At 39.9% G+C, this 20,513-nt stretch overlaps 1 long non-coding RNA gene across 1 annotated transcript; it reads left to right on the top strand.

The window, feature by feature from the left end:
* Nucleotides 1–6,067: 6,067 nt before the first annotated feature.
* Nucleotides 6,068–16,847, top strand: LOC129534144 (uncharacterized). The gene is made up of 2 exons (XR_010134245.1): nucleotides 6,068–10,329; nucleotides 12,493–16,847. It is a non-coding gene; the product is annotated as an uncharacterized lncRNA (long non-coding RNA).
* The last annotated feature ends 3,666 nt before the right edge of the window (nucleotides 16,848–20,513 follow it).

Raw genomic sequence — 20,513 nt, forward strand, 5'->3', positions numbered from 1 at the left:
ACTTCCACAGAAGAAAATTGGCTCTAAGATTATCCGGAGTACTTCCCAAATCTATTATTTATGGAACAAGTGCTGACTTCAGATATCTAGTAATCTAAGGTTTTTCATCTCCAAAGACCTTTCTTTCATTTGGCCTCTACTGGGTTTTCTATTTTATTTATTTATTTATTTATTTATTTATTTATTTATTTATTTATTGAGACAGCGTCTCACTCTGTCACCCAGGCTGGAGTACAGTGACCTGAACATGGCTCGCTGTATCCCTAACCTCCTGTGCCCAAGCGATCCTCCTGCTTCAGCCTCCTGAGTAGCTGAAACCACAAGTGAGCGCCACCATGCCCAGCTAATTTTTTTCTTTACTTTTCTTTTTTCTTTTTTTTTTTTTGTAGAGACTGAGTCTCATCATGTTGTCCGGGCTGGTCTTGAACTCCTGGGCTCAAGCAATCTTCCTGCCTTAGCCTCCTAAATGGTTAAAGGCATGTGACCATCACACCTGGCCTACCATGGTTTTCAAATGTAAAATTTTAAATGAAAAATCTTAATCTTTTGGTCATTGCTGTTTTGCTGTGGTCTGTCTCCCATGGCATGAGGGGAAATGCGTTATCTGCCTCTGTTGTAGAAAGATGCCTGAGGAAAATAATCTTCAGTTGATGTCTCAGGATTTTTCCTGCCATACACCTGGAATGTGTAAAAGCACAGGAAATATCCTAGTATAACACAAACTACACACAGTTACCTTTGGGACCTAGAATGGAATGGGGAGGAGGGAGAAACAAAGGAGACCTTTTACTCCGTACCCTTCTGTATGGTTTGAACTTGTTGGTGTTTTTTTATAGACGGAGTCTTGCTCTGTAGCCCAGGCTGGAGTGCAGTGGCACAATCTTGGCTCACTGCAAGCTCCGCCTCCTGGGTTCACGCCATTCTCCTGCCTCAGCCTCCCAAGTAGCTGGGACTACAGGCGCCCGCCACCACGCAAGGCTAATTTTTTGTGTTTTTAGTAGAGACCGGGGTTTCACTGTGTTAACCAGGATGGTCTCGATCTCCTGACCTTGTGATCCGCCCGCCTTGGCCTCCCAAAGTGCTGGGATTACAGGTGTGAGCCACCGCACCCGGCCGGTTTGAACCTTTTATAACAAGAGTGAATCCAGATATTTACTATGAAATTTTCTCATTTAGTCTAATCATTTAGACTAAATGATTAGAAGAAACAGGACTTAAAAAGAAATGAATGAATTTCCACTAGGGGGTGGTAGAGAATCACAATCCATATCATAGTCTGAAACTGAAGGGCAAAAGGAAATAGTCAAGTTCAGAATCACATGCTGCAGCCCATTTGTAATTATAAATCTTTATTAACTAGCTCAGTGTGAGATCTAATTTCTTCATAAATGCCCAATAATATGTAATATGCTCTTTTGAGCAACGCTTTTCAGATTATGTTCTCATACAGCCTTTTACAGCCCTTTACAGCTTTTCTGTAAACTGGGCTGAGATGTACCACTAAATGAAATTGAATGATAGGAGTCCATTGTGGTTGGAATAGATACACACAGTGATTGATTTAGGTAGATTAGAAGGTGGATGGATGGATAGATAGATAGATAGATAGATAGATAGATAGATAGATAGATATGCGCACACACATTCCTCTCCTTGAGTCCCCCTGGGTAAGCCGAGGCATGAGTACTCTGAAGGAAAAGCAACCATGAGTGAGCTGCAGCATCCTTACTTAACCTCCAAACTTAACCTTTGTTGTAATATATATAGAAAAATGAGTTCCGAATTCCCTCCTTAACCTCCAACATGCAGGCACTATGCCTCTGCCCAGTTTCTTTACCCATGCCTTTTATTATATCCCATCCCCAACTGAACCCTATCTCGACCTGGTCAATAGGTGTGAGACCCAGATATTCTTATCCAGGAGATGCTATTTCTTTTTTTCCAGAGGCCAGAGGTGGTTTTTAGTAACCACCTGTATCATTTTGCAGGGGCTTCTTAAAATGCGTGGCCAGACTCACCTCACTGTGCCTAGGTGCCAATATGGCCTCTCAGCTTTATTCCCCTTGCAATCCAAAATCTGCCAGAACTGGACAGCAGTTTGATCCCTGAATTAGACCGTGGTTCATGATGCTTGCTTCTCACCCTCCCACCAGCTGTGCTTTATTTTTCTTTGATTCTAACTATTACAGAAAAGACAAGTCAGACTCCTTCATCGCTGGGCAAAGTTCCAAGTAAACTGCATTGGGAATCCTTGGCATTTTAACGATGGCTCACTGCTCCCCTTGTGACTAATGGGCAACACAGGCCTGTTTATGAGTTCAAGTCTCTGTCCCTGGATCACGTAATTTTAATTGTTCTGTTACTTCATTTCAATCCTGGTCCCCACAGCATTTCTCTCACTGTTCATTTTCAAATTTAGTGTCCAACCTATTCCTGTGTGCTTTTCTTAATCCCTAGACCAAGCACTCTCTGGCTTGCTCATTTTCCCACTTGGGCACCCTGGATCCCAGCCAGAGGTGGCCCTTACCACTTGGCTCCTCCCTCAGTGCCCTTGGACCTCTCTGGCTCGTAACTGCTTCTGCTGAAGGTCATCCTTTTGGCTCCATGATCTTCATGGCTGAGGTTGCTTCATTACTTCTGGAGGGAAATCTTGCTGCTTTCTGTAAACATTTTTTTCTTATGGCATATTTATGTGGAACTGTGCCATTTCTTTTCCTACTTATTCTGAATAAATTGAGCATTCCTGGGCCAGATATTAGTGGAAGACTCCTGTTAGATGGGGGTGGGATGATGGGGTGGTGAGAGAAGACATGGGCAATAGTAACCTCCCAGGTTTTACAACCGAAGGACCAATCCTTTATTACTAACACGTGAACTTTATCTTAAAATACGCCGCATCCATGTTTTTTCCAACTTGGGGAATTTAATCTATTTCAGCAAGGATCCTACCACGGTGTTAGGGCTCCCTGCATTCCAGAGGGAACCTTTGTTATCTGCCACCTTGGAACCTCCAAAACAATGTCTGCTCCCCCAATATGTGGGCCTTCTTCTGCCTCCCCCAGCATCTGGGCCTCACTGTAGCTCAGGCCAACTGCCAACAGCTCCAACCTAGGCTGGCTTCTACTCTTAGAGAGAGAATATTTTCGGGCCCTTTCCGAGATCCCGCACCACTAGTTCCCTCCACGCTTTCATCTGTTGCCACAGCAACATTTTGGCTTCTTGTGCCCAGTTCTGCTCTCCGTTGCTTTAAGCACAAATGACATGCAATTTGGGATGTAACCATACTTTTTGTTTCCTAGTTTCACTAAAAATGAAGTTCTTGTGTGGTTTTCTTTTTCATTCTCTTTGCTGTACTATATAGAGAAACGAATTCTGAACTGAATTCCCTCCATATTCCTAGCAAAAACATAACTCCTTTGAATTGCAATTTTGATTTCCTTTTCAACCCAAAAATTAGTGAGATGTTTTTAAGTTTCCAAGTGGAGGCTTTCTTGTTAGTACTGTTTTGGTGAGGTTTTGTTTTGTTTTGTTTTGTTTTTCTATGTATGTGTTTTATACCGGTGAGAGAATATAGCCCATGTAGTTTCTAATTTCTATTTAATTTTACTTTGTGGTTTAATGCATTATGTTTGGGAAAATATGCATTCACTATTTGTTGAGTACACAATTTTATAAATATTTGATAACTTAAGATCATTATTTGCTTTAGCAAAATATCTTACATTCACATTATTTTATAATTGGATATGACAGTTTAGTTTAAAAGTATGCTAAAAGCTCTTAAATGTGTCAGTTTATCCTTCCTAACAAAGCACATTTTTTTCCCTAAATTTCAAAGACTTGTTTAGGATATGAAGGCTTGTAACTTATGGGTAGTTGGTGAATTGTACATTTTAGCATAATAAAGTATCCTTCTTTGACACTGAAAAATTTCATCATTTATTCTACTTTGTTCAATATTAGTATTTGCAATGGTTTGAATGTGTCCCCAAAAAGCATATGTTGGAAATGTAATATTCAATGCAACAGTGTTGGTAGGTGAGGCTTAATGATGAGAGGTGTTTAGGTCGCAACGACTCCATCCTCATAAATGAATTAATGCCAATTACAAAAAGGCTAAAAGCCTGTGAATTCAACCTGTTGCACTTGGGCGCTCTCTCTCTTTCTCTTTCTCTCTCTCAGCTCTCTTTTTATCCCTTTTGCCTTCCACCATAGTATGAGGCAGCCAGAAGATTTTTGCAAGATGCAGGCCTGTCAACCTTGGATTTCCTAGCCTCTAGGACTGTAATAAGTCAATCTCTGTTCTTTATAAATTATCCAGTCTTGGATATTCTATTATAGCAGCACAAAATGGAGTAAGACAGTATTTCTATCCATAATTAATTTTTGTTAGCATTTGCCTGAGTTTATCATTGTCCATTGGTTTAATCACTCGGTGTCATTTTGTTTTAGGTGCTTTTTGTTTGTTTTTGTTTTTGTTTTGAGACAGGGTCTCACTCTGCCACTCAGGCTGGAGTGCAGGGGCGTGACTACGGCTCACTGCAACCTCAACCTTCCAGGCTCAAGCGATCCTTGCACCTCAGTTTCCTCAGTAGCTGGGACTACAGGCATGCACAACCACGCCTGGCTAATTTTTTTATTTTTGTAGAGATAGGGTCTCGCTATGTTACCCAGGCTGATCTCAAACTCCTGGGCTCAAGTGATCCTCCCTCCTTGGCCTCCCAAAGTGCTGGGATTACAGGTATAAGCCATTGCCACCAGCACTTTTTGAATAGCAAATACACACACACACACACACACACACACACACACACACACAGACCATCTTTACTGAGAAGCAGAAAAATTTAGATTTAATGCAACGATATAAATGGACATTACAAATGCATATATATCTGGATTACTTCTGCCATCATATTTTTATATTTACCATGTTTTTTCATTTTTTAGTCTTCTGTCTCAATAAATTTCATCAAATTGCCTTTGTTACTTCTGTCTCTATGCAGATGATTTGTTATACATCTTTTTCCTTATTTCTTATGATCCAGTTTTTGAAATATTTTTCTACAAATAAGTAATGCATGTGATGCATATCTACAAGAATTTTAAACATCCATTTTTTCCTACCAGTCACATGAAGGAATGGAACATTACCCTTAACATTAAAGTTTCCTGTGTTTGTCTTCCCTTAGAATCTCCCTTCCTCTCTGCAAAATCCAACTATTATTCCAAATTTGGAGCTGATCATTATCTTGCTTTTCATCATAGTAAATATTGTCTCTGTCTGACAACAAATTAACATCATAATTAATATCACAATGTATTTTTCTGTTACTTGTTTTCTTCATTCAACAATATGATTTTAAGTATTATGCAAGTTTATTATTTTATCTGTATTCCACTGATCTTGATGTTGCATAGAATTCCACATTATGATTATACCAAAATTTGTGTATCAGTTTACCTGCAAATGGACACTGGGTTGTTTCCAGCTTTTTGCAATTACAAAGAATGCTCTCATGACTTTTCCTGCACATTGCTCTTGGTGCCTTATTCAATAATTTCCCTAAGGTGCATATATATTTAAGGGTAGAGCTGCTATGCTTTAGGATATTCTCCGCTTCAACTCTACAAAATGCCAATTTTTTTCCAAGTAGATTATTTCAGTTTGAAGTCCACCATCAGAGTATGAGTTCCCCTCACCCTACATCCTCATTGATTTTTGATAATGTTAGACTTTTCAATGTTTGTCTATTTAGTGATTTTAAAATGTTATTTCAAGAACTGTTCTAATTCACAATTCTCTGATAACTATTGTGAGCTTTTGTACATTTATTGGTCTTTCATATATCCCTTTTTGTGAACTGCCCTTTCACATCTTTTGATCATTTTCCTATGGGGCTGTTCTTAGATGTTCTGGATATTGATCCTATGTAAATTATGTGTGATATAAATAAGTTTAGTTTGTGGCTTTTTTTTTTCCTTTAGAGTGTGTTTTGATTAAAGTTTCTAATTTTAATGTGGTCAAATTTATTCATCTTCTCTTAACATTTTTGTTTTTAAAATGTGTATGTGTGTCTTTTTAATAAATATTTTTCTACCTTGAAGTCATACAAATATTTCTTTCACATTTTCATTTAAAAGTTTTACAGTTTTGCCTTCAATACTTCGGTCCTTAGTTCATCTGGAATTTATTATGATGTATATATATCCACTAATCCAGTGTCATAAATTCAAACTTATTGAATTATATATCCTTTACCCACTGGTCTTTAATGACCATTCTTCACATACAAGGGGTCCTGACACTCTTTCCATTCTATTCTATTGGCCCAGTTGTCTACTCCCTCTCTCACCAATAATAGCACATGGTCTTAAATCCAGTGGTGTATATAATATCTTCTCATGTAGTCAGGAAATTCCCCAACTTCCTCTTTATTTTCAATGGTATTTTGGCTCTTCTTGAACTTGTGTTCCTTCATTTCATTTTAATATCATTGTGTCCAATTCTATAAAACATTTTGTTGAAATTTTTCTAGAAATAGCATGAAACTATAGATCACATTGGGGAAAACTGGCATTTTAATGATATTGATGCTTCCTAACCACGAATGTATCTCTCCATCTGTGCAGCACTTCTTCAACTTCTTTTAATGATTTTAATTTTCCCCACTAAGATCTTGCATGCCTTTCCTTTTTGAGAATTTATTCCTGATTACAGTGGACCCTTCAACAATGCGAGGGTTAGTAGCACTGACCACCTGTGCAGTCAAAAATCTGCACATAATTTTTGACTCCTCCAAAACTTTACTAATAGCCTACTGTTGATCAGAAGTCTTACCAATAACATAAAGTTATTTAACATATATTTTATATTTTTATGTGTTATATACTGTACTCTTACAGTAAAGTAAGCTAGAGAAAAGAAAATGTTGGCCAGGTGCGGTGGCCCATGGCTGTAATTCCAGCAGTTTGGGAGGCTGAGGCAGGAGAAGTGCTTGAGACAAGGAGTTGGAGACCAGCCTCAGCAACATAGCGAGACCCCATCTCTACAAAAAATTAAAAATTTAGCCAGGTAGGGTGGCGTGCACCTGTAGTCCCAGCTACTTGGGAGGCTGAGGTGGAGAATCGCTTGAGCCCAGGAGGTTGAAGCTACAGTGAGCCATGATAACACTGCACTCTAGCCTGGGCAACAGAGCAAGACCTTGTCTCAGAAAAGCAAAGAAAATGTTATTTAAAAAATCATAAAGAAGAGAAAATATATTTACTATTCATTAAGTGGAAGTGGAGCATCATAAGGGTCTTCATCCTCATGTCTTCATGGTGAATATGCTAAGGAGGAGGAAGGGGAGGAGAGGTTGGTCTCGCTGTCTCAAGGGTGGCAAAGGCAGAAGAAAATCATATATAAGTAGACCTGCACAGTTCAAGCCCATGTTGTTCAAAGGTCAACTGTACTGTAAGTTTGTTATATTAACCAGTTAATCACATTTCTACTTTTTTGTTTTTATAGAAAATGCAATAGATTTGTTTATATATTTAGCCAACCACTGTGCCAAACTCTTAATTCTTATGTTTTAGATTATTTTTCTCTGTAGACAATTGTATCATCTATGAATAATGAAAGTTTGCTTTATTTCATTCCTATCCTTCCAACTTTTTTTTTGGTCTGTTGTTAAAAGCCCCCCTATCCCATGCCTAAGTAATAAGTAATCTCAATATTACATTCCATCTCATATAATAAAATTTGACTTCCTAAAAGGGCTTTCTTCTTTTTAATTCAATGTCAATGCTGGAATTTCAGTTCTTAGCCTTGAAACCCTGGTGAAAAACTTCTCAGCAAGGTAAGAAGGAAAAAAATGTTCTCCCCTGCTCCTGAAGCTGGGGAGAACAATAAATGAAAACTGTTGTCATAAATGGTTATTTCTAACAATTTTTCAAACCCCTAGACTTCAAATATTTTGGACAGGACCTGACAAAATGACCCTTAATCTGTAAAACATCTGTACTTTTGACCACTCATCTTTCTTAATAATTCAGTTCTCTGGTGATAATGTTTGAGCTTAAAATCTCTATCTTCAGAAGGTAACGTGATTTGTGAATTTTCTGTCAAATGAGAAAAGAATCACTGGCATTGCCCTCTTCCCACACATGCATAGGATAAAATAGCTCTACTGGACTTTTTATTAATCAAAGAGCCCGAGAGACAGCTGAATGGCTGAACCAAGCAGAGAGTGGAAACTTGGGGAGGGTAATTCCTTGCTGGGCCTTAAAAGGAGTCCACAAGATAGGAAAAAAACGAAAAAGCCAAATAAGATGAACCTCTATTCAGGCCCCAATGAGAGGCTGCTTGACTCTGATCTTTCGTTAGCTGGCTCAAAATTTTGTTCTTAAAGAATTATTTTTACTCAAAATCAAGAACTGTTAGAAAACAAGAAAAATTATGGAGTTTTGTTGTTGATTTCCACCTCTCTACATATATATATGAAATACATATCTCCTCCCGATACACATGCACACACGCAAAAACATATTTAACTGAAACAACAGTTTCATGAAACTATAGTTACTCTCATTACCTGTGATGCAGGCAAGTATTTTCAATTGTATTTTATTCTATTTCATTCTTCTTGGAAAAAAAGTCTTTTGGTCTCAACATAAATGGGTTCTGACCTGCAGTTTCAAGCCAATACGTTACACAGTAAGAGTAAATGTAGGGTTTCTCCCAGTTTTATCTGGCAGTCCCAAAGTCAGGATCAGAGTAACCGATGGAGCATCATCTGTACGCTCCACGTCTGAGGAGGAGGTCTGGGGAAAGATCCAACGTGTAGGACTGGCGCGGAGGCTCAGGCCTGTAATCCCAGCACTTTAAGAGGCGGAGGCGGGAGGATAACTTGAGGTCAACAGTTCGAGACAAGCCTGGCAAACATGGTGAAACCCCGTCTCTACTAAAAATACAGAAATTATGCAGGCGTAGTGGTGCGCACCTGTAGATCCAGCTCCTCGGGAGGCTGAGGCACGAAAATCGCTTGAACGCGGGAGGCGGAGGTTGCAGTGAGACAAGATCACACCACTGCACTCCAGCCTGGGCGACAGAGCGAGACCCTGTCTCAAATAAAAAAATAATAATAATAATCCAATGTATCCCTAGTCTGGCTTTCAGGGTCTTAGATGAGGTTCGGAAGTGGACTTAGGAGCCTTAGGAGCGCAGCCAGTGCTGTGGATTCCCACATCCACGGGACCTGCGGTTTCGGGTTATTCCACTCAGGGATAGATGACGTCCCTCATTTCTACCTACCAGTGGGGTGGTCAAGATTCTCATTTATCAAGTCAGTTGGAGTGGGCTTAAGTAAGTTCTCAGCCAAGGCTGTGGGGTCTGGAAGACCAGATATCCCGACCAAAAGCCCCCCCTCCCACTCCTTTCACACGCCTGCCGCAGAGGTGCACGGGTGCGAGTGGGGAAATGAGGCAAGAAGCAGATGGGGCGGCACCGAGAGAAGAGAAACTATCCTAGAGGAAAAGCTCGAGCTGTTACCCCTCCCAACTTCTTCCGCCTTCCGCCTTCCCCGTTCCCCCTCTTTCCCCTCTTGCCCCTCTCCAGCTTTTCTGGTCCAACCCTCTTCTGCGCCTAACACTGGCACCTCCTTTTCTTCCGGCTGATGAATAATTGTCCGCATAGCAGCCTCTCTGGGGCACTGAGGGGCGGGAAGGTTAGAAGGAGCCAGGGCTAGAGTCCTGGAAGGTGGCAATCAGGTCGCAGGGCCACAGGAGTCACTCTGGGACTCTCTCTTCCGGTGTTTCTCCAGCGCCAAGCGGGAGAAGACGAAGCCTGGGAGCTGGGACTGGAGGAGCGGGAAGCGCTGTATCGGGACCACGGCTCTGGGACCAGGAACAACGCAGACTCTCCAGAGCCAATGTCTACTTCAGCCAGCTCAAGGGCGCGACAACCTGGCGCCGAGCATCTCAGGCCGCCGCGGGGACCCCCCCTAAGGGGCTCGGGAACACCTGCCTACTCTAGAAGAGGCGGAGAATAACCCCGTAGGGAGTTAAGCGGCCTCGGCCTACAGCGTTCCTCCCGCCTCCACGGCGCCGAGCCCTGATTGACGTTCAGCCAGGCCAATCATAGCCTCAGTGTCTGAGGCGCGCGGAGCTGGAGCGCCCAGGGCAGGTCCGCGGATCCCAAGGAGGCAATCTGTCAGGCGCCGCCGCCCGGGCGGCAGTATGCCTGAGGGGGTCCTCCGTGTTCGCGCCTCCCGCCGCCTGCACTGAAAGGTCTGTACCTGAGCCTGGATACTTGAACAGAGGCAGACACTGCGGCTCAAAACCCCAAGGGTAGGTGCCTATTGTGCGGAGTCCCGGAACGCCTGCCTGGAAGAAGAGTTCCGGCGGCTCCCCGAACGCTTGGAGAAAGCGCTTGGATGCAGTTGCAGGGTGAGATTTGAGACGGTGATTGTGTTTTCCAGCAGGCGCTCAGGCGGGGTGGTGAAGGAGGGATACAGACCTCTAAAGATTCCTCTCTCGTTGGGGTGAGGTGGGGAACAGCAGTGACAGTAGTTCTCATCCCTGAGCCTCCTCCGGGCCGGCCCGTGGAGGAGAGAGAAGGGGAGGGAGAAGGGTCTGCCCAGGCCTTCAGACACTTTACTTTGTGGGAGATATATGTGCTGAGTGTCCCTGCTCCGGAGGGATTGTTAAAGAATCCAGGTTCTTGGGGAGTGTCTCAGGAGAACACTCCAGGTGATATCCTTATTCTTCCTATTTTCACCGTGTTTTTTTTTTTTTTTTTTTTTTGGATATAACTTGTTCCCTTTAACGCGAGGTGGCCTTGGTGTCTGGCAGCTGTTTTCTCTGCCAGGCACCACCCTCTGGGCCTCACGTCTTCATCCCTCAAGTCCGCTGCCTCTGAGCTGCTACTTAGATCTGGTCTGTTTCTACCTCTGCTGGACCAGAAGTTTGCATTAACGCCCCCACCCCATCCTGCAAGACCAGCGCTTCCAACCAAGGGCTCTCTCCTCTGAACCTAGAACCTGCTTGGAAATCGAGTATTTCCTCTATGCCCAGGTGGAGATTGATGTTTGGGTTTCACATCTCCCAACTCTGTTGGGTACTATGTCGTTTCTCAGCTTGGTTGTATGTGCCTCCATTGAGTGGACCGTATCTCCAGAATTTCTCCTAACCCTCCCAGTGTACTCCCCGGCAATCCTTTCTTTTTTTCTCCAAATCCCCCTCCCCCCACCAGAAATGACTTTACCCCTGTGCCACTTATTTTGGCATGGAGCACTAAGGAGCCATACTACACCCAATGCCACAGGTGGAACAGAAATGAGGTTTGAAATGTGGGGAACCAGAAGCTAATCTGTGGGAAATTCTTTCACTCCTCAGACGTGTAAAGATGTGTTGGAGACTCTCATAAATATGTATTCAGTAATGCAGCATATACAGTGATGACCATGTATTCATTTTTTATGGGAATCAACAATTCAGAATGATCAAAAATCCCTGTGTGTAGAGACATGAATCTATTGGAATATCACACATAGTGAGCACAACTGTGAGTGAAATCCCATGTTTCATGCATCCCAGCAGTCCCAAAGGGAGCCTCCAAATGTGTACGGGATTCAGACTCCATGTAACCTGCATCTGTCTATGCACTAGCTATGTGAGCTGTTACCTCAGTCTTGATGAGGTTACTCAGGAAGTCTGGGATCTTGATTTTTGCCAGTCACTGATCACCTGGCTACAGGAAAGGAGACCTAAATCCAGAACTTAAATTTATGAACACCAGGTCTGTAGGCACTAGACCTCAGAAGTAGGTGAGTAGGTGGCTACTGGTTGGTCCCTTCTGGAGTGAGGCAGAGATACCTATGCCATATGCAACATAAAAGGTTGCCTGAGCGCCTCAGCCTGAGGTAGAGTAAGGAGGGAGAGGTGGAGAGGGACTTTCTTCTCAGACCAGGGAAATCAGAAGCCATCAGATGCCTTCAGTAGGGAATCCAGCACAAAGAGGATCATAAGTCATCTCCCCGCTTCTCTATAGTCATCATAGACGTAATTGCTAACCTACCCTTCCTTGGTGCTCTGGTTAGTAGAGTGAAGTTGAGATAATATAGATGAAAAAACTGAGCAGAAAGGGAGTGAGGATACGGGGCCTCTTCAGTTTGCCTTATGGGCTTCCCACTCTAAATAGATGAGGTACATAACATTCTGACAGTATCACACTAGGGCCAGAGTTAGTAGCTCACAGATGTACGATAGAGGATGGAAGGAGTATGCCTCTCAGTGTGCTGCTATCAGAAAAAATTCTAAGTATCCCACAGTAGCAGATACAAGCTTTTCAAAATTCCAACTTCTACTTTTAAAAGCTTAAATTTTAGCACTGGCAACAAATACAGCTAGTTGTTTTCCCTAAAGTGATAGTATCACTGTTTATTTTCAAGAAAATGTCTGACAAATTCCCAAGTCTGAATAGTCAATTTTCTGTCACTTTTTTTTTCCAAGTGAAAAGATGGTGTTTCCATGAAAGAAAAGGAAAAGTGGCTAATTCAGCTTGCAACTCAAGTGTTTTTCCGAAAGACAACTATATTTCAGCATGCAGTAGAAGTGTTTTATGGGTACATCACATTGTGTCACAAAGAATATTTTTTAAATGTGCTTAAGGGTTGAGATTTAGTAGAAAATAATTTTTACAACTTCATCAAGGACATTATTTTAGTAAAACTGTTTTTTTTTTTTTACTACGAATGTGTGGTGGTGAAGAATACAATGACTACTAATAAAATTTGGTGCCATTGCCTTAATTCGTGCTAAGACACCAGTCATTTTACCCACCATTGGATAAAATCCACCATTTTTGCACCATCAGTGCAAATGTTAACACAGTTAACACAGTTGTTGAGGATAAACCACCAGATTCAAAAAAGTCATATAACACTTTTAATGTTTCAGAACCCCTGTTGCCCAGAATTCACATAAAAGAAGATCATCAATGGTCAATTGATGCTGATACCTGATGAATGAAAGCAAAACAGGATGTATAGCCATCTGTAGATCAGTCCCTTTGTAAGGCTAAGGTACAATTCTTTAGATGACATATTAACTCAGTCTTTACGTTTGCACTTAAATCTTTAATTTGACAAGTTATTGCATCATTGGAAAATGCCAGCACTATGCATTCTTGTGGTGATTTTTCATCCAGCAGGTATTCAGCAATGTCAACTGTTCAAGCCTTTATTAGTCTCTCTGTGATTGTGTGTGCTCCTCTAGCCAATACAATATGATGGCTTATCCTGTAAGAAGCTTTTAAAGAGTGTATTACATCTACATTTAGGTTATTTAATTCCTTTTTTTAATAAATTCTGAATGATTGGTCCCAAAATGATACTGCAACTTTGTTGGAACCATATAAGTGTTTGAAAATGTTTTACTGCACAAGACACAATATGATAAATTATTAACATCTATAAAGCTGAACGAAAGATCACTTTCAACATATTTTTGTTGTGTATAGTTGTGCTCAGTTTCTTTGGAATAGATTTCTCCTTTTTATGAGGAATCAGATAACTTGCTGATATGTCAATGTCATCCTTTTCAGCATCTCTAGACATAGGCGATCTAGACACCAGAAAATGTGTTTTCCCTTCTCCCTTTTTAAAGCCAACCATCCACCCTATTCAGATAAAATTTTTTAATTAAAAACATTTTTGAAAAATATATTATTGCAAAACAACAAAGTAAACATACTTTTTGTTATATTTCTGTGTAAAAGGAAAAACTTTAGGATTTAAAAATGATTTCTTGGAAGATAATGAGATTACAGAGATTATAAGAGGTATAACTGAAGATAGCTGGTAAGAGCATGGTAGAAAAGAAATAATTTCTGAAAACTACATACTTATACCGTAAACTCACTACCTTTGAAAACTCTAGAAAATACAATACACAGGCACACAATCTGTTAGGTATCAGAGAAATAGTCATCACTATTCATCACATGCCATTGTTGTCTTTGGCGAACCCTTCTGTACACTTATGAGAGTGAGAGTAAAAAAAAGGCAAATAACATCTTAATTTTCTGAATATTTTTGACCTTGTTGACCCTCTAAAAGGATCCAAGGGATCTCTCCCTCCCAACATCCCCAGGAATCCTCTGATCACATTTTGAGAACTGTTGGATAAGTCAGTTAATATTGCAGGAACATAGGCTATCACCATGGGGAATAAATGAAACCAGATCTCTACCTCACACCATTACAAAAATAAATTTTAAATGAAATAAAAGGCTAAATGTGAAAAGGTAAAGGTTTAAAGCTTTGGGGGGAAAATGTAGAATAACTTTATTATCTCAAGGTAGGTAGCCTAACTATACCACGTGCTGAAGCAGAAATGTGAAGAAATGGGAATTTGCATAGAATCTTGGTGGAAGGGTTAGTTTTCCCACTTATTTCAACTACTTATTTCACATATGCAGTGTTGTACAAATTTAAAGAGACAAGTATCCTACAGACAAGCAATTCTATGTTTATATGCCCTAGAGACCTGAAGACATTCTCAAATACAAAAACAAAAAAGTATGCATAAGGATGTTCATTGCAGGTTTGCTTATAATTAGTGGAAAGTCAGGGGATGCCCATCAGTGCATAAAAAAGTAAATAAAATTGTGTTGCCTTTCTACAATATATTATGCAACCATTAAAATAAACTAAATGTCCATATTTCACAAGGACAATTCTCACAACATAATAACAAATGATATGCACTAACTTTAAACTAGTAATTGCATCTGGTGAGGGAAAAGAAAGGTGGACCTGAAGTCAGGTGCAAACAGCACAACTGTATTTGAGTAGTGGTTGCATGACTGTTGTTCCATGTATTTTCTGTATGTTACAAATATTTACTATTAATTACAACAACATAAGATGTACTGTAACTCCTTCATGCTGCTAATTATAGAATATCTACTTTGTTGACTAAACCCTTTAGCATATATATATATAGCCTATTTCTGTTAATGGTTCTTTGGATAAATAACAGTTGACTTTGTTCCTCTGCTTAGTATTTTAAAAAACCTATTAGTTTACCAATCTCTTACTAATTTTAGTTTTAATATTTGTATTGTTAAGTATTTTAAACACACAGAAAGACTAATAAACCCCCATTACCCAAACACCCAGATTTATTAAATCTTAGTATTTTGTCCTATTTGTTTCAATGGTTTTTTTAATAAATCAGTGACTACAATAAAATTGATACCTCTGAATCCTTCCATTTTCTTTTCACTGCCCCCAGATATAACCACCAATGTGAAGTCAGTTTTATCATTGCTATGCATGTTTTTAATATTTTTACTAAATGTTTATGAATTCTTAAACATTATGAAGCATTATGTTATAGAGTTTTTAAGTTTTATAAAATATTATCTAATACTGTTACTTTAAGAAAACCTGCAGTAACCCCTTCTGAAAAAGATTAATCACACATAATTTGTTACATATTAAAATAACTGCTCCTAAATAGTGATGTGGCCTTGAGCAAGCTCTTTCAAGTTTCTGTGAGCTCCAGCTTTTCCTTATCTGTGTGGTAAAAGAATATGAGACTATGTCTGCACTCTCTTTCAGATTATAAGTCTCTATAAATTATTCAACTCAAATGTCCCCATGGGTTTACTTAAAGGATAGTTTTGTCCACTTATGAACAACTCTGTTTCATCAAAATCAGAATTTACTGAATGTTCATTCGTTTTAACTTTTTTAAGTGGTTTGTCACAGAATTCCTTTCAATGCTGAGATTTTCAAATATATTGCAACCATCGAGAGGACATTCTTGAATATTCACTATGAGCCTGATGCTATGCAAGGTGCCAGAGATACAAGAGGGAACTTGACAGGTACAGTCTGTCTCCCACAAAGCTTATGGCTGAGTTTTTAAAATATAATTCAAGCTTTTCAGGAATACAGTCAATCCATAAAGCAATAGGGAGAAATATTTCCAATATCAAGAGGCACTGATGAATGAATGTGTGAATAACTAAATTTTATAACTTTTTTTTTGTAGACATAAAAATAAGCATTCACTGTGTCATCCTTAAATAAAATCATTGGCAGAGTGTAGCCTATAAATGTCTGGAAATACCTCGCCAAAGGCTAGAAGACATTTTGCCAGAAGGAAGTAATGTTTACATTTCTATATTTTGTTTCTTTTTCCTCTACATATGCATTTTGTCCTATGTCTATGTCTCCTTCTTAATAGGCTTTGACATGAACCCAAAGCAAATGTTTCCTATTATTTTATCTATTTATTGAATATACATTGTTTTCTGAATGCTATTCCTTTCATTTACCAGTTCTAGTAGTCTGGATTTGCTCTTATTTCTCTTTACTCTAAAATGGTTTTTTTAATCTGTAACACAGAACTTAGTGCTTTGTTATATATAGGAAGGCATTGTTTTCTAAAAACACTGGTTTACAAAATGGAATGTGCACACTACAGGGAATGTGCAAATGATCCTTGAGGATACAGGAAGGAAGTGTTAAAGTTTCTATTTATTTTGGTAACTTATAAACTTTCTATTTGTTACAGTGTGAGTTCTGGTGTATATAGTCAAGCCATATGCTAGTACATGGGATAATGTATAAATAAACATGTAAGTGTTGATAAGTACTCAACTCTTTTTTACTGACAGGGCTTTAGGCTTTTTTTTTTTTTTAAGTTTCAATACCACAGTTCAAATGTGTGTGTTGGTCTTATCTATGTAATTGTTTTGTGTGCTCTTTCAGGGAATGGTGGTGTCTTGTGTCTCTTACTCTGTCCAAAGGACCTTGTATGTATAAATGTGAATAAATATTTATTGAACTCCACTAATAAATGATTCCATTCTTCAGACCATCAAACTAAGGACTACGCTTTGAACATGCTTTGGAAACATTTTCATTAAAGCCAAAATGTCTCAGAAATGTTTAATTAAAAAATAAAATTGGCCGGGCGCAGTGGCTCACGCCTGTAATCCCAGCACTTTGGGAGACCGAGGCTGGCAGATCACAAGGTCAGGAGTTTGGGACCAGCCTGGCCAATATGGTGAAACCCCGTCTCTACTAAAAATACAAAAATTAGCCGGGCATAGTGGCAGGCGCCTGTAGTCCTAGCTACTCGGGAGGCTGAGGCAGGAGAATCGCTTGAACCCAGGAGGTGGAGGTTGCAGTGAGCGGAGATCATGCCACTGCACTCCAGCCTGGGAAACAGAGTGAGACTCTATCTCAAACAAAATAAATAAATAAAATTAAAAGGGAAGACAAAGATATTTTTCTTTGTACAAGTAGAAGGAAGATTTAATGAAAAATAAACTGCAATAGTAAATTTAGAAGTAATACTGAAAGAGCAACTGGGAAGTCTTAGATGAAGTTATCACCAGCTTCTTCAAAGCAATGAAATATCCAGTTGTCCCATTTAATTCTCATTTGGTATAATTTTTCATTGATAAGAATAATTCATAATTAACCAGCTTACATATGCTTCTTAAATTTTAGTGTACATAAGAATTGCTAAGAAGTAGGCTTAAATGCAAATTCTCAGGCTCCAGCCCAGGGATCCTAATTCAGCAGTTCTAGAGGTTATTCAGAAATCTGCATTTTCATGAAGTACCCTGGATGATTCTAATGGATGTTGTCTGTAACACAACTTTCAGATAAATGTCCTATATAAGCATATTCTATCTTGCCATTAGCCATGAGAATTTGATTAAAGAAACAAATCTAAGAACCCAACTACTAGTCTATTACTCCAACCATTCCTTCTTGCCAACTGTGATCAGAAGTATGAAAAAAACAGCCCATGTTCTTCCTTAGAGGAAGACCATATCCCAACTGTGAAATGGTCCAGACATCTTGGAACTGAATATGGACTGTGATCCTGATACCCCCAACCCTCACTGCTCTTCATATACCAGCTGAGCGTTTCATAATATTTATTCGATAAACCTTTCCTTGGTCCTGAGCCTCCTTGCTTCCCGACCTACTCCATGTAGCCTGGCTACTCTTATTTCCATGAGGTGGGCTGTCTTATGGCCCTCCCATCATCCCCAACGGATGTGAACATGAGGGACCTTGGAGCAGGGGTAGATACTCCAGTGCAAAAATAGTGGACACTCACCTCTTCTAAGACCTTTTATCAATCATTCTCTAAACACCTCTCAAACATGTCCTTCCCTTGTATTTCCTCTTTCAGTGGATTAAACCACTGTCCACTCAACTGTCTGAGTGAGAAGATTGGATTCAGTGAGTTTTCAGGTTCTACCAAGTCTATTTCAAAGTGTCATTTCAATGATTTTATTTCCTTTGCTTCTAAATAGTGGCATACGTGGATATCAAGTACTGTAGTGGGTTCAAAATTGGAGAAATGGATTTTGAAGTCATCTTTTTGCAGGTACAAGAGAAGCCATATTGAGTCAGTCAGAGAAGAGAAGACAGGAAAAGTAGAATCAAATCTTTAGAATATTCAAAGCATTACACAAATGTAATGTTTTATTATTAACTGTGACTTCATTTTGGTTCCAATTCTGTCCAGAGAAATTTGAATGCTGGAGTTTTGGGAATTTTAAGGCTTTGAGCAAGGAACATTTTATGATCCTCTGCTTACCACTTGTTTATTTACAATAGAATTTCAGCAATGAAGAGAAAGTTATTTTTGTAGGAAAAAAAATCCTGCAATGCTTACTTCATACAAATTAGCTGTGCCTTGGGTTCAGATTAACATACACACTCAAAAGACAGTGGGCTGTTATATGGCAACTTATTTATTTAGCTTTGTAGAGGAATATTGGATATGGAAACATAGCTTGTCAGCCTGACAGCATTAGACATCTTCATCAGGAGTCTTTATGTTTTCTAGATGCTGATTCTTAACCCTCTCATCTCATGGGAATATGCATGGTCATAGTAGACAAGACCACAGGAGTAGGGGAGAGGCACGGGGGAGCCATTCTAGGATGGAAGAATCTCTCACATGACAGGAACCACATCTTATACCAACCCATGAGTGAGGATTCCAAGAAAACAGGCATATTCGGATTCAAGAAACACACCATAACAGAATCCAGGGCCTACATTTCCCAACAGGTTTTCATACGGGTCTGGTCATATAGGTCCACCAAGTCTAAATGCCTGCCCGCAGTCTGCCCAGCATAGATGTAGTTCACCAACCAGGGGTCATTTCCACAGTTATAAATAAATAAATAAATAAATGTGATTTTTTTTTAATACAGCTGACATTTCACATTTATCCAAACAGTACATTTCAAAGAAACAGTAAGTATAAAGTAAACTGGAGTTCATCTTCCCATGGGAAAAAAGAGCTTAAAACTGTTGTTAACCCTTTGACCTACCAACAAACATTGCTTACTCCCACTCAAGAGCTCATTCCAGTTAGGACACAACCTGGTGATAGCCCTTCCTGGTAGCAATTACTGAGCATTGCAAGGAGAAGAAATTGGGATGGGTGCCTATAAAGAGAAAAACTCTCTTTTTAACCTTCAAATCTAAAGAAAATCAATCCAACAAGCATTTGCTGCAAACCTAGTGCCAAGCACTGCCACATAGGAAGATGCATCTGCCATCTGTCAAGACAGACTGAGGGAGGAATGGGGGTAGAGACCAATTAGAAAATAGGAAAAAACGAGACCAGCTGGGGACAGCTGCAGCAAAGCACCCTGAGGATACTAAACACCCTCAGTATTTAGCTAGGATGGCCTAAAAGAGCTAATCTGAAAGAATTCATAAATCATATGGATGCTTCTATTATAAATTAGAGGAAAGGCAGATTTATACATCATGAAGCCTATAAGGTAAATATTATCTAGTAGTATGAACATAGCTTCACCACACAGCCTCCTAAAAATCTGTGGATACTTTCCTGAAAGAACCCCTGAAGGCATTCCTCCTGGATTCTGTGAAGTAAATTAGCCCTCAAGGTGTACCCAGCAAGGGCTCAATAGAGTGCACAATAAATGCTCAACACACATCTATCTTCCTCCCCTCCCACTATCCAAGCTTCACGCCTACCTCATGAATCTCCAAGTTCCTTTCTCTCCTGTCCCTGGAGCATAGATGAATCAGAATCCCTGCTTGCCACCCCATTGGACACCTTGAAAAGAGACCCTTGGAATGGCTATGACAACACATCAGTCCTGGCTACGAGTGTAAGACGCTGGGCATCAGGAAGCCTCAGGCCATGAGCTATTGAATGTCTCTTGTCACTTTTGCCCTTTGAGGACCAGAAATAAAGCTTCCAGTTCCTGTGAAATGGCAAATAGGTAGGTTCAGGCTTCCAGCTCCCTCACCCAAAATTAATTTTTGTAAAGGTAGAGAAGCAAAAGGAAGCAAGGATCTGGGGAGCTGGCAACACCAGAAATAAGTATAAAGTGTTTTTATATTTGCCAGGAGAGACAGAACTGCTGTCTTGAGCTGGTGTGTGTAGAGAATGGGCAGGGCTGCATCCTGGGAGATAAGCCACAGTGGGAGAACAGGCTGCAG

Source organism: Gorilla gorilla, chromosome 5, assembly GCF_029281585.2.
Source record: "Gorilla gorilla gorilla isolate KB3781 chromosome 5, NHGRI_mGorGor1-v2.1_pri, whole genome shotgun sequence".
Lineage (NCBI taxonomy): Eukaryota > Metazoa > Chordata > Mammalia > Primates > Hominidae > Gorilla > Gorilla gorilla.